General features: G+C 40.3%; 2 long non-coding RNA genes across 2 annotated transcripts; both read left to right on the top strand.

Annotated features, from left to right (window-relative positions):
- Positions 3,422–8,157, top strand: LOC110402161. The gene is made up of 3 exons (XR_002440945.1): positions 3,422–3,543; positions 6,193–6,254; positions 8,055–8,157. It is a non-coding gene; the product is annotated as an uncharacterized LOC110402161 (long non-coding RNA).
- LOC110402159 lies at positions 8,818–12,577 on the top strand. Its single transcript, XR_002440943.1, has 4 exons — positions 8,818–8,884; positions 9,894–10,116; positions 11,853–11,985; positions 12,133–12,577. It is a non-coding gene; the product is annotated as an uncharacterized LOC110402159 (long non-coding RNA).

Raw genomic sequence — 14,211 nt, forward strand, 5'->3', positions numbered from 1 at the left:
GTGGATATTCTTCTTGTTAATTTCTGAAAGTTAATTACAAAAACTATTCCAGTAAAGCAGACTCTGTAACTGCCTCAAAGCAGAGATTTCCAGGCATTAGTTAGACCTTTGAATCAGAAAAAAAAAATGAAAAGTGCAATATTAATGAATATTTTATTTAAAAACATGGGAGATGGTTGTTTTTAAGGAAAGGTATTTCTGGAAGTGACTTAGAACCTTGTTCTTCAGCAGATAACATTAATAGTATTAAGTGGCATTAAAACCCAACGTAGTGGAAAAGATGGGGATCATGTCTTTCTAACATGATGACAAAAACATTTATAAACATATAGGGCAGGCACTATATTCTGTGCTTCGTACACTTATGAAAATCAATTCAAAGTAAAAATGAATAAAATACTGTAAAATCAGAGTTGGAACACATACCCATTCTCATATTTATTTTGCAATGATGTGGCCCAACATCTCAAGGAAGAGTTAAAGACAGAAAAATTAACTTTCAAAGAAACAGCAAATGCTGTGCATTTTATCTGCTTATTAAGAACTGACAGTGAAGGAGCAAGACCTTGCTTCCTTTCTCAGTTGCACTCACCTCTGCCTGAGGGGAAAAACAGTATCAGGTTCTTCTCATATTACTTCAAAACACTTGGAAAGAGTTTCTTGTTTCCCACGGGGTATAACAGAGTAAGGGACCACTGACAAAGGGAGGAGTTTTCTGAGGGCAGAATTAGTGCTTTTGCTACTCATCTGGGGAAGGTGAGGTGGGTGTCTGTACCTAGGTGCATTAGTGGAGTCAAGGCTGGAGTTGTCTTTTGCCCTGCCTCTTTTGCTGGAGTTGTTGCTAAGCAGAGCGCTAATTCCAAATTCTTTCCTCTTCTAAGATAGCTTTTAGTTTTCGCTCATTTTAACTCTTTGTGACTAGAACAACACATGTCAACCTTAAATATGCAACCTCACTAAGAATTTATAAGTGCACATTGTAGAGCTGCTGTGAGAATTGTCCTAGTTGTATTTGTAGGTGTTCTTCAAAGATGTTACTCAGATATTTTACTGAAATGGTTATGACTGCTATTGCTCAGACTGAAATTTCTGATCTACAAGGAGTAGTGACACTCAAATGGTATTCCAGTGTTCAGCTTATCCAACAACACAGGCTCTTTCTCTATCTCAAGGAGTGGGTGCAAGTAATGATAAGAAAACAAGTATAAAAGAAATTTGGGTCACTTGATGAAGTGGCTTAGGCAATTTTGAAAGTTATCAGACTACGTGATCTGATTGATTGCTGGAAGAATCTTATCTGCACACAAACTTGATATTATTACAAAAAACAGAAAGGTTTAAGTTTAGGTATGTATTGGTCACACGGGCAGTTTCTCCAAGTGGTTCCTGTAGATTAAAGAAAAAGCAGTTGGAGGATTTCAAAGTCTCCCAGTATGGTGAAAAGAACTTACCTACGCAAGCAGGGAGGAGCAAACTCACTTCCCCAGCTGCGTAAGGGGAAAAAAAAAACCAGAAGCAAGTTTATAAAGTGTTTTAATAAGTTAAGCAGCTGTCTTTACTGTTAATGTACACCAGGAATCCATTAAAGGGACATCATTTTCCCAGTGCCTGGCACTAAAACAAAGCACTTTTGTTTGCAGGAGGAAATGTTCACAGAAGTGTTAAAAGCATTTTTATTTTTTTTCTTTCCTGCATTTTTGTCTGTTTTTCTCAGTTTTTAATGCTGTGCAAAACCCAAAGCCTTATCCTCACATCTCAGTGCCAAATACCATGGAAATTAAATGTAGGATAGCTCTATAGAATTGGAATAGATTAGCTCATTCATAGGCGGTTAATGGAGATGAATTACAAAAGCGTAGGATCAGGCTGACAAATATTCTTCTATTTTCTTTTAATCTTGTATGAAAAACCTCTAACGATGGCTGGCCAATGACAGCAGTTGTAACAGAAAATCTGAAATAATCACAGAACACAGAATGGCTTAGGCTGAAAGCAACCTTAAAGATTACCTAATTCCAAACCCCCTGCTACAGGCAGGGCTGCCCCTATCTGGCTGCCCAGGCCTCCATCCAACCTGGCCTTGAACACCTCCAGGGATGGGGCATCCACAGCTTCTCTGTGTAGCCCATGCCAGTGCCCCACCACCTCCTGAACAAAGAATTTCCTCCTGACATCTCACCTAAATCTCCTTAGTTTAAATGTGTTTCCAGATAAAATGTGGATATATATACTAAAAACACTAACATTGCCGTCTGAAAATAGGCCACATAATGTATGAATGGCAAAGGCAAGTGTTCAGCAGTTAGGAAGAGATAGTATTAAGGCTATTAATGAAACCAGAATTCATTTTCCTTCTATGTTCAAATTACAACTCCACTAGGTGTTGAGAACTTCCACCTCCCCACAAGCATGACTATCTAGGGACAGCTGGGAACTGGGTAACTGCATTGTGCTCCAGATCTCTGAAGTCCTTTCTTACCATGTGAACTGGGAAAATGCTGTGTTAGTTAGAAGACAGGAATATTTATTGTGGAAAGCAATGTAAAGTAATGACAGAAAGTCTGCAATTAATATAAATCCAGTTGGCATTAACTTAGCAGAGGATCCAGCACTCCCTTCCCACCTGGCTCTGTAAAGATGCAACTGCTCTCCTTGACTTGTCCTGCTCACCATCTTCTCACCTTTGTCTCATTTTTTCCTCAACATTTTTTTTTTTCAACAATCTACAAATGACTCACCAGGGTTTTGCTTACCAGCCCTCCCCAGGAATTCATGCTCACTATCCACCCTTCTTTCAACCCCATGCTAACTTGCTAACTTCCCCCTACTGAAAAGACACACCGCTACTGTGGAAGACTATGATGGACACACTCTGGTCATGGGCTCCTTTCCCTTGGAATAGATGGTGCAGCCTGTTGCCTGTTTAGCGTAATATGTCACATCACCAGAGAAATCTCAGAGGGGGTTTTCCATGAGGAGAGAATGTTAACCTCTTAAAATGAATGGCAGATGAGCTGCGTATTGTAAATGGTCATGATCATTTTTTAGTTTGTTACAATAGCTTTAGAAATGATTACACAAAGTATTATGAAAATGGGAAGAAAAACTCTGACTGTGGAGACTGGATAATCTAAATGGAAAATCAGTGAGAGAACAGCAGTGAAGGGTGGAAGAAAAGAAGTAACTTGCTTCATTTGTCAGTGACAGTAGTCATCTTTTCCTCATTACATAGTGATAACTTAAGCATACGGTTGTGCTGCCTTCACCTTTTTTGCTTGTGTTTTAAAGAGTCTGGGAGAGGAGCACTTAACTGGTATCTTGAACTGACAGGCAAGGGAGGGCTGAGCTGTCACTCTGCTCACCATAACCCAGGAGAATAAAAGATGTAGGAAAAAGAAATGAAACTAGTACCTTGGCAACAATGGCTTCTGTGCATATGAAACTGAACTAATGATATGTGCTCATTCACGCTGTGGTTTCCAAACGCAACAGCTCTTAAGTACACAGCTTGCTTGACGTCTGAGCAGCCAGTCTACACCCCAGGTGAGCTCAACACCTTCTTTCTCATTCCCCTGGGTTTTAATGTTGAGAGTGCTCAGCTGTACTAACTGAATCATTTTTTTAGTGAATTCTCATGCTTCAAAAACATGTGGATAAAATGTTAATAGCTTTGCTGCCAGAAAACTGCTGTGCCCTTTATCTCAGTATTTTTGATTGTTGGGTGCTATTTTGTTACGGCGCATAAATGCATGTATGTATGTAGTGAATAATTTTTTATCAGGTTGAACGTTCCTAGGTTCTTCATGCCTTTAATTCAGCAGAAAGCATAACTTTTCTATTGTACAGACTATCTGAAAACTCTGCTGGTAGATTTTCCCTCATCAATATTTGCTTGCAATGTCCTTGGTTCTTACAGTGTTACAGTAGTGCTGTTTGTAGCTCTCATTTGGTTTGTCTGGCTGGATTGTAGATTTACTTTCCTCTTCTGCACAATGCTGAGGATGCCTTTCTGGACAACAGCATCACTGATGGTTTGTTACCTGTTCAGCATTTACTGTCCTATATATTACTGAGCTTTTGCCTTATCTGTGTACCTTTTCTTCATTTCATAAAATGTTTATTCCATGGGATACTAATAACTCAGCCTGGAGAAGAGAAGGCTCTGGGGGGACCTTATAGCAGCCTGCCAGTACCTGAAGGGGGCCTACAGGAAAGCTGGAGAGGGACTTTTTATGAGTGCAGGTAGCAACAGGATGAGGGAAAATGCTTTTTAACTGCAAGACTTAGGCTAGATATTAGGAAGAAATTCTTTACTGTGAGGGTGGTGAGACACTGGAACAGGTTGCCCAGAGAGGTTGTGGATGCCCCCTCCCTGGAGGCGTTTGAGGCTAGGCTGGATGGGGCTGTGAGCAACCTGCTCTAGAGGGAGGTGTCCCTGCCTATAGCAGGGGGTAGGAACTAGATGATCTTAAAAGTCCCTTTCAGTCCAAACCATTCTATGATTCTATAACTCACATGAGTCAAATCTGATCTTTTGAATCACTGATGGTGACTTAGATAAAGTTTATTTCTCCATTTTTCTTCACAAGCTTTAGCATAATTATTTCTCGTGCCCTAGTATTACACATACTCCTTCTTTTTCACATTTTTTTTTCCAAAGCACTCTCAAGTTTTCGTTTACAACTCTTGTCTATTTCAGAATCTGCTGTTGAATACATTTTGGTGTTTTTTTTCCTTCAATTGTGATGCTTTCTCAGTGCTGCCTGATGAGTCATTTGAGCATCTGCTTCACAAAAAGCTGTTCAGATGTGAGTGTGCTCATTAGTGCTGTGCATAGCTCAACCCCTGGCAAACCAAATTTATGCCGATATCAGTAGGTAACTCTAAGTTCAGTTTGAAGACTACATGCAGGGACCAGGCTACAAATTTGACTCCTGTCTACAGTGCTGACTAGTTTAGAAGCTCAGCTGAACTTCTGCGTAAGAAGTTAAGCCTATCATCCCTTGTCTCCTTGCCTGCACTATTCTTCTGATTGATGGAAGTTACCTCGCATCCATCCTGAGCACACAAACAGCAATTCAACAATTCTGTTCTCAGTTCATGGCTCTTCTGCTCCGTTTCCTTCTCTACCACTCATACACAGTAGGAGACCAACCTACAAGTTGCAAAAAGTCTTATACAGAAGAGCCTGATTTGCAAATAAAAGCACAACATAGATAGTTTTGTTGTGGGCTATGAAGTGAGTAGCAGAGTCCATTTGTTTCAGGAAGACTGATGCTAATGGTCAGTATAGATGATCACAGGGTACCTTCTGCTGCTCTCCTCTATGACATCCTGGTCCAGCTGACTAGTTTAGGTGGGGTTCCCAGGGAGTTCAAACCCACCTAAGGCACAGCTGCTCTTAACTCCTGCTCCTCCGCACTGGCTACGCACATTCTCTCCTTCCCTTGCTTCTGCCTTGGCACTTTTATGACCCCCACAGTGAACCACGTCAGTGAGTGACCTGGCTCCAAACCTTTACTGCTGTTTTGTGTAAGGTTATCCATCATGAATTCAATTATATTCTGAAGTTTCCACAACTTATCTTATAAGTTGTACATAAGTGCTGCTGTGTCCATAGGGAAGAGGACTTACAGCTGTGGTTATATTATCCTGTTACAATGCTTTTCACATGCTGTCTGTCAAAACACTGGTAAAGACTAGATATTCATAAGACAGTGCAGCCAGTTGGTGAGTACAGACCTGCTCTCTGAGGATGCTCTTTAGACATCAAGCAGAAGAATAAGAGAGGGAAAGAACAGATGTGAATTTGGTAAATTCTCTTGCCCCGGTCTAATTGTACAAAGGAGATAGGCAGGTATAATGGTAAGCAAGCTTCTTTATTCCATGGACTGCAGCAACATCCTTCATTTTAAGACTAAGCAAGAATTGTTGTACTTCAAACTACTGCCTTTTGCTCAGGATGTTTCTCTGACTACGCTACTTTACTGCTCTCACTTACAAGACCATCATCACTTGCAACGAAAGACTTTAGAGTACAAACAACTGTATTATTTTACTGTTATTATTATTTATGTACTTTTAACTGCTGAGGTGAGCTTTAATTTTAAATCTTTCCTTACAAATAGAAAGAAAACGTAAAGTAACTTGTACTTCGTTTAAATTAATTGCCATTCTGCTTATGATATTTAGGGGCCAGTCAGAGCAGAATGTTGATGGATCTTACGCAGTGAGGCTTTGCTTTGGGAGAGGCCGTAAGTCACTCATTTTATTTATTATTTGCATGTCATAACCTTTCATTGTATGCATATATATGCATGCCAGTTTACTATGATGAATATATTGCAAGTGCTGAAGGAGATTGTCCTGGTTTTATTAGTATTCCTGGTAGCTGTAAGAAAGTTTGTTTCTTCACTTCTAGTTTCAAATTCCCAAAGAGAACTTGAAACAAACCAGACTTCATTTCTTCTCATCACTGTGGCATACGTCAGTAAAGATGAACAGAGCATCCATATCTTTAACAACTACATCTCTTCCAAACTTGACTATATTTTAGGACCACATTCAATCCTGATGCCAACTATCCGTAAAACCATTGCAAAGAACAGTAATGCCTACTCTTTCAGCTTTATGAACATGATGAGCGAAATTCTGATCTCATTTACATTCTTCAATGATATAGACAAAGGTACTCAGATACTTTGCTTAAAGATAAGAAGCCTGGGAATCAGATTCACTGCACTGTGAAACTGAATGCAGATAGTGTGGTATTAAAGTAGATTAACGAAGTCATGATGCTGAAGAATTACTCTGAGATCCTGATGATCAGTATCCTAATATCTGTTAATCACAGGTTCTTTATGAAACTTATGTCACTGCACATAGGATCTCTTCAGATTTGGGGTTAAGGTATAAAGTGCTTAGATCCCACGAAGGAAGGGAAGAACATAAATCCTTGGGAATGAAAGTCTGACTGCCAGCTCATTGCTGAGCTTGCTGGTTCTGTCAGGAAACAGCAGCCAGTGGTGTAAAGGGCTACACACTGCTGTGGATTTTCTTCACCACTGTATTTTTTCTTTGGTGATGCAGACGGGGACAATCACTTCCCTTGCCTTTGCTGGACACCCCTCTTTTGATGCATCCCAGGACATTGTTGGTCTTTTGGTCTGCAAGCGTGCACTGCCTGCTCATGCCCAGTTTTTCATCCACCATTTTTTTCCCCACACACCTCAGCTGCATTCTCCACAGCTGCCCTCACTCTTATGCTGCAAACAGCATACAACTTCCTCACCAGCTCAAGTTGTTTGCATTCATTCACTTGTCCTACCAAGTAGCCTTCCAACCTCCATTCCAACTCAACCCGTACTGCTTGCAGCACTGCTATTTGTACTCCAGAACTCGCTGTCTATTGCAGCATAAATCCCTCCTCACAGAAGTATCTCATGCTTTCTGACCTTTCAAAGAAAAAAGATCCTTGGATGTAAGCCTGCTATGCACTCCCAGAAGCAGTCTCTTGTCCCCTTAATCACTGTTTCTGGTTGCAGAAACCTGTCCTGTCCTTCTGAAAGAGGAATGTAGAGAGGGATATGATATGGGTATAAGAGAACAGGAAATACTGGGGAAGGAATCGGAGAAGCAGAAATGCTGTTGTGTTCCATAAAGATACGTATTCCAACTCTGATCACAACAGTTCCCAGCTGCAGCTTACTGTAGCTTGAGGAACTACTCAAAACCTGTTAACACCATTTTTTTTTCATACCATATAAGTGATAAATAAATACTTAAAATATCTTATTAATAGCATCACACGTAAGTCCTTGAAATTTCCCATCACAGTGAAAAAAAATGAGGATATCTGTATATTCATTATGTGTTTCTTAGGGTATCTCTTACCCATGCAATCCTAAGATGATGTAGCTCATTGCATATGTTGAGCTAATTATTAATTAATATATTCAAATTGTTGCATTTAAATCAATATGCCCAGTGCTTAGGATCAAGATGAGTGCTTTAAACAACATGCACAACTTTCCCAATTCATCTGTTGATGACAGGTAAAGCAGCTGAACTGCATTTGAAATCACCAACATCTGAGATTCTCAGGAAGCAAAAGCTGGATACTTCTGCCTATGTCTGAGCATGAAGGATGCAATTCACAGTAAGAATCCTGATGTACGTTGCAATATATGTTATTAGAAAATACATGAAAATATAGTAGCTCTGGTATTCAGTTTGAACATAATCATATCAACTTTGAGGGAAGCTTTTGGGACTCTTCTGTGTAAGAAAATGTATTGTTAGGTTAACACCAGACACCTTAATTGTGAAGACTATGGTGGTATCAACCACAGTGCATGCAGTATAAATACACTGGATAATCCAGTAGGTGTTTCCATTTTGTGATATTTTGCTCTGAACAGAAGCAACATCCTGTGCATAACCAGACAAGTACAACAGGGCTTTGGGAAAGAGTTTTCAGTTCGACCACTCATGAAAGAATTGAATGAGCTCATTCTGTATGTCAGAGACACTAGCTTCCCCCAAGAAGACACATGGTTCTACAATTATTTGCTAGAGTATCTGTGGATCAAAACCATACTAACTTCTGAATGGAGCAGAACGTTTGGTATGTTATATTTTAAAACCAAAGAGAATACAATGGAGCATCAGGAAACCTTCATGGTTGTTCTTTTGGGTGTATCTGCTAATCAGTCACTATTTTAACTAATATTTGCTTGCAAAGACAAAAGAATGTAAGAACATCTATACATGTAATTTAGTCAGTTTTGAACTAAAATTTATCTTAAAAATCACGTTCCTCAGACCTGTTTTCATTCAGCGGACTCAGAGTGCGTATATGGAAAAGCTGCTCCTGTGGGCTGAGGTAGGAACATATTCTGAATTGATTTAGCAAAGAATACTTTGGGAAAAGAAGTGCGTTTAAGTATTTTTTCTGTGGTTCAGAGATCCAGATACTGTGTTTACTGTGATTGATCTTATATATCCTCTACTTTTCACAGCTCGGTAAAAATTGGAACTATGTAGAACATTACTCATGTCTCACACGCGGAGACTTTCATGGGAGCTTACACAAATTTTATTAATTCTTTAATTATGTATACTTTGCTCATGATTGTATCCTTTCACAGACTGGCTAAATAGGCAAAATGCTTCCTATCCTAAGTCCTACGCAGACTCCTTGAACCTGAATGACTGCACGTCTACTGATACGAACTTCTGAACCATTAGTTATATATTAGCTAGAGCATAACTGACTAGGTTTGACCTGTTCCTGAATCCTTAATATGAAAGACTTACCTTATAGAATTATCAAATGTGATTAAAACAACATTTTCCAGGGTAAGACCATCTTTCCAATTGCTACAACTTTGTCAACCTTTTAATCATTTAGTTAACATTTTACAGAATTATGATCTACTTGCATCAAATATTTTTGGAATAGGAAGATGAAAATACTGCAGCCAAAATAATCCAGTTGTTCACAAGGAGTCAAGAAAACAAATTGCTTGACGTATCATTTAACATGCCAAGGTGTTGCAGCATATGTGAATTTGGGAAGACCTTGCTTCTGTTTAAAAAGGATATCCAGACAACTACATTTGCAAAGCAAAGAACTACCTCATTAGAATTTATCAGAATTCAAGTTGTTCATGTAACTTCTGTTGTCATCCTAGGGTGCTATTTTTTCAGCTCAAGGAGATCCTGATATTTCTATTGTGTGGTAAAGCATTTACTGAATGCCAAATCAAACTCTTAACCTTTCCATAATTCTGTAGAAAAGTAAACTGGATACTAAGAAACCTTTCCGATAAATACCTAAGACCATCTTTGTTTGGTTTGGTAATATGTTGGGCCTTTTTTTTTCTTCCCAGAGCTAATCTAAGGACTGTTGCTAAGTGGTTGCCGGTTTTACTCAACATGAGAACTACTCACCCTCTTCATTTACCATGAGAATAACCACAGTAGATGAGAGGAAATGTTCATCCAACCCAATATCGTATCTGTGGCAGTGGCCAACAGCGGACATCAAGGAAAGAAGTGAGCAAGCACAATGGGATTAATTCTGACGAATGCCCTCCTACACTCCAAAACTATGTGAGTGAGGGGATCCTCATGTGATGCTTTTGGGTTGACTATCTGTATGGCTTTTTCTTTTGTTGTTTGCTTGCTTTGTCTCTACTTCTAAGTTAGAAGGGGATATAGATCATGGTTACAGTCAATATGGAAACTAAGCAGACTCAAAATCTGAGTTACAAGACCTTGAAGACTGACCCATTTCATTCTCTTCAGGACATTTTGTAGTAGATAATTGTTGCTGACAGATGAGCTTCATTTTCACTGCTCCTTATCTTTTAACAGCAGCCTTTTGCTGCTGTTGCCATCAGCACTGGGCTACAAGAGTGATCACTTCTTACAGAAAACAATGGGAGATGAAAACTGGAGCACTGATAGGGCGAGAGGGGAGAGGAAGAAGTAGGACCAGGGGAAACATAAAGGAAGAATGCCTAGGAAGAACGAGTGAGGAGACAGAATGCAGAGAGTTGCTAGAGATAAATGGATTTGTACCCGTAAGTGAGAAAGATGAGAATGAGTGTGGTGAAGTGAAAAAATGAATGGGATAATACAGTTATTTTTACCTGTAAATAAATTTAACACAACTAAAGACACTGACCAGCCTTTGCAACTGAAAGAGTTAAACATCTTGGTATTCTGTGTTCTGGGCAAGCCAAGGAAAGGACGTCATGCTATTGAATTTTATTTGTCTTGGAGGTGGTGCGCGGACATCCTTGTATCTTAGCATCTCCTTTAAATGACATTGCTTTCTGGACTTTAAAAAAAGTTTCTGTCTCTAGCCAGCTTTCATCTCTCAGCTGTTTGACAACCACTGTTCACTCTATGAACACTGGGACTAGTGTCCTAAAACTAGCAGAGCAAGGGTTGCTCTACTACAGAAATAACTAGCAAAATCTCAATTTCAGGTATTTGGCTGCTTTCTTTAAGCTTCATAAATAGCATATGTAACCTTAGATGCCTATTAGTGTTTTTCCTCTCCTCTCTTCCGTGTCTTTATACTATATTTTATCTCCAAGAATTCTCAAGTTTTGTGTTTGGACAGCACAGCAGAACATTATTGTATGCTGTTCTACTACAAGCACCACAGTGGCTTAATACCTAGATAAATAATAATAGGACAAAGAAGAGAGATGTAAGCAAAATAAAACTCTAATGTAGTTTGGCAAAGCACGTATGGCAGTGTTTCAAAGAACTGACTCATTGCACAGTGCCTCGCACAGGAAAATCTTGAGTTGTGAGTAGAATTCTTAGCTGTTAGGGTAACACTAATGCCAAAGCAAGCATTTAGTTTATTCTGAAATGCATATGTTCCCACACTATCTTTCTGAATAAGTATGCGGAATGGAATTGGGTACTAAGTGTAATCTGACATTACAGACACAAGCAATCCTGGTTGTTTCAACAGAGCTATTTGTGAGTTCAGAATTTAACAAACTCTCAAGAAGTTTGCTGAGCTGGCAACTAAGAATCAATAACCCGCTGCCTCCAAAAGTGGATGTTCTTAATGAAACAGAATCAGAAAATAGAAAAAAGCATCACCCAGTGGAGGGTAGGTAAAAAGGAAAAAGCAAAGGGAGGGAGAAAAGAGTAGAATCATCCTTCCCTTGCTACTCATTCCCTTTTACTCAAAGTATTACAAGATTTTTACAGAAATATTTCAAACAAAGCTCCTAATTTTTGTACTGTATTCCCGTGCCCTTCAAACTGCTACCAAAGTGAATGTCTTGATTGCTTATATTGTGATCATTTCATTACAGAGTACATTTTTGATGAAGATTTACTTTAGCTACCAGCGACTGTTTTACAAGGCTCTGATCTGTCAGCATGTGCATTGTGCTCAGGCTGAGCCAAGACCACACCTCAAGGACATTTTTAGGCACAAGGCTGAAGGTAATACATCCACAATGGCAGCCTCTGTCTAACTGTTTGCTCGGTATGGATTCAGTTTGTGTGACGTCTGATAAACATCTAAGCCTTTGTCAAAATGAATAGATCTATTAACAGGGCTAAAATGACGATGATTCTCAACCTTTGCAGAACTCAAGGACAAAGGAGCTTTTCCAGTTAGAAGGAGCACTACGTCTGCTACCAGCAGCCAGTGATGTCACAAGCATGGATAGACATGGAGGATCTTGAAGAAATACAACATCAAACAAGTTTCAGTGAAATAAGCAACTACCACTGCCCCACTTCCCCCAGTGTTAGTATCAGAGGGACCAATCCTTTCTGCTAGAAACAATCCCTCAAGTGACAGGAGCATTGCCAGAAAGCATTTACAGATAAAATGCTGACTGCTCATTTACAATTTGTTGACATGGTAGTTGCATGTACCTGTGTTACATGCAATGCAGTGATGTGTGAATGTATGCTCTATTGGAAATTTAAAAATACCACTGCACCAATACAGCTAGTGAGAATGACTCCAACAAGTTCCCTTTTACATTTATCAACATATCTATTTTACAGTAACAGCGCAAACAGTTTAGAGTGTCTCTAGTGGCATAAAAGTACATGGAGGAAGCAAGACTTTAAACACATTGCTAAAATATTGCAAGACTTTTCTTCAAGTGTCAATGATAGACACGTTTGTGCACTGAAAAGTTTGCCTAGTTTTTTTCTAATTTGAACCATCTAAACATACAACATATATTACTTCCACTTACGTTACACTACCTGTGACCTTAAAAAAGCCACACAGATTTCAGGGAAGCAAAAGTAGCTCCAGACTGATTATTGAAAGTAGGAGGAAAGAAATTGGTTGATTTAGAAAAAACAAACGCACTCCTTCCTTGTAGATCCTTTCCCCTTTGGCATCCTTGTGCACTAAGCACATAAAGTATTCTTAATATGAGAGTTTTCATATGTATAGCTCAAAGCAGACTGCCTAACACAGCTGATAATCCGAGTCACATCCTAGATTACAAATTTTTGGGAGAAAAGGGCAAAATAATCTGTAGCGTCACGTAAAACACTAATTTTGCTATTGTATTGTACAGAAGTTTAACTTTGACAAGATACACCTACAGGCTTTGCCACCAGTTTTTCTTTACCCATTCCATTTAACCTCCCCTATAGGTCTGAGGTAGCTGGTCACCTTGCTGTAGCAGGTGAGTTTCTGCTACATCATGCTGTTGTGAGAAGGCTGCACTATTGTTTGTGGTGCCCACTTGAATGACGGGATGGGTTTCATCCCAAATTCCTGTCAAAAAAAAAAAAGGGGGGGGGGGGGGGAGGAACCAAGGAAAGAAAGGGACAATTAAAAAAAGACCAAAGCCTAACAGACATAACACACAAATCCACTCAGAAGAGGTTTCCCGACAAGGTAGGAGTACCTCTGCCAGTGCATACCTCGCTGCCTTTCTCCTGAGGGGGGGAACGATCGCTGACTCGCCGCCCCTGGAGCTGCAGGAGCCCTGCATGCATGGCACGAGGCACCGCCACAGCGCGGCCCGCCACTCCTCCGCCCCAGAAATACGCACTGAGGCAAAAGCACGCCTGCCAGCTCACACCAAGAGCGGGGCTGCACTGCCGCTGGTTGGTATGGTGACATGTTCCTTTTAGGTAGACGCCGTGCCCGGGGTCATGGCCAGGCTCAGTGCCCACGAGGGAGCAGCAGGACCCCTAGCCGCTCCGCTCCCTGCTACAGCGGATCGAGACCCTTTCCCGCCGCGCGGCGGCGCTGTGGCCATAAAATGGCGGACGCAGCGGCTGCATGCGGGATGAGATCGTGTGCTGTATTTCTCAGTACTGGGCACACCTTGAGGACGCTCCTGGGGCTCAGCGGATTTTGGGATAGGCCCTGGGAACGAGACAACCTCCGTTTGCTGGCGGTTGTGGTCGTGTTTTGTATGCACGAAGCTCTCTGGAGGTAGTGGCTATGGTTGTTCTCCATTCCAAATTGCACTTCCATTATGGACAAATGTGGCACATTCCAATAAATTTGTTTCATCACTTCTTGTTTTCTCTTAACCATGCAAAGTATTCAAGGAGAGTTGTGCAGGGCTTGGCTCTTTGTTATTTAATGGCATTTGGGACTAAGTTATGTGTGAGAAAAGGTCTCTGTAGTTTCCTGAAAGTCTCAGAGATTACTCATACTGAATATTTGTGTTTTACTGT

This window comes from Numida meleagris, chromosome 6 (genome assembly GCF_002078875.1).
Source record: "Numida meleagris isolate 19003 breed g44 Domestic line chromosome 6, NumMel1.0, whole genome shotgun sequence".
Lineage (NCBI taxonomy): Eukaryota > Metazoa > Chordata > Aves > Galliformes > Numididae > Numida > Numida meleagris.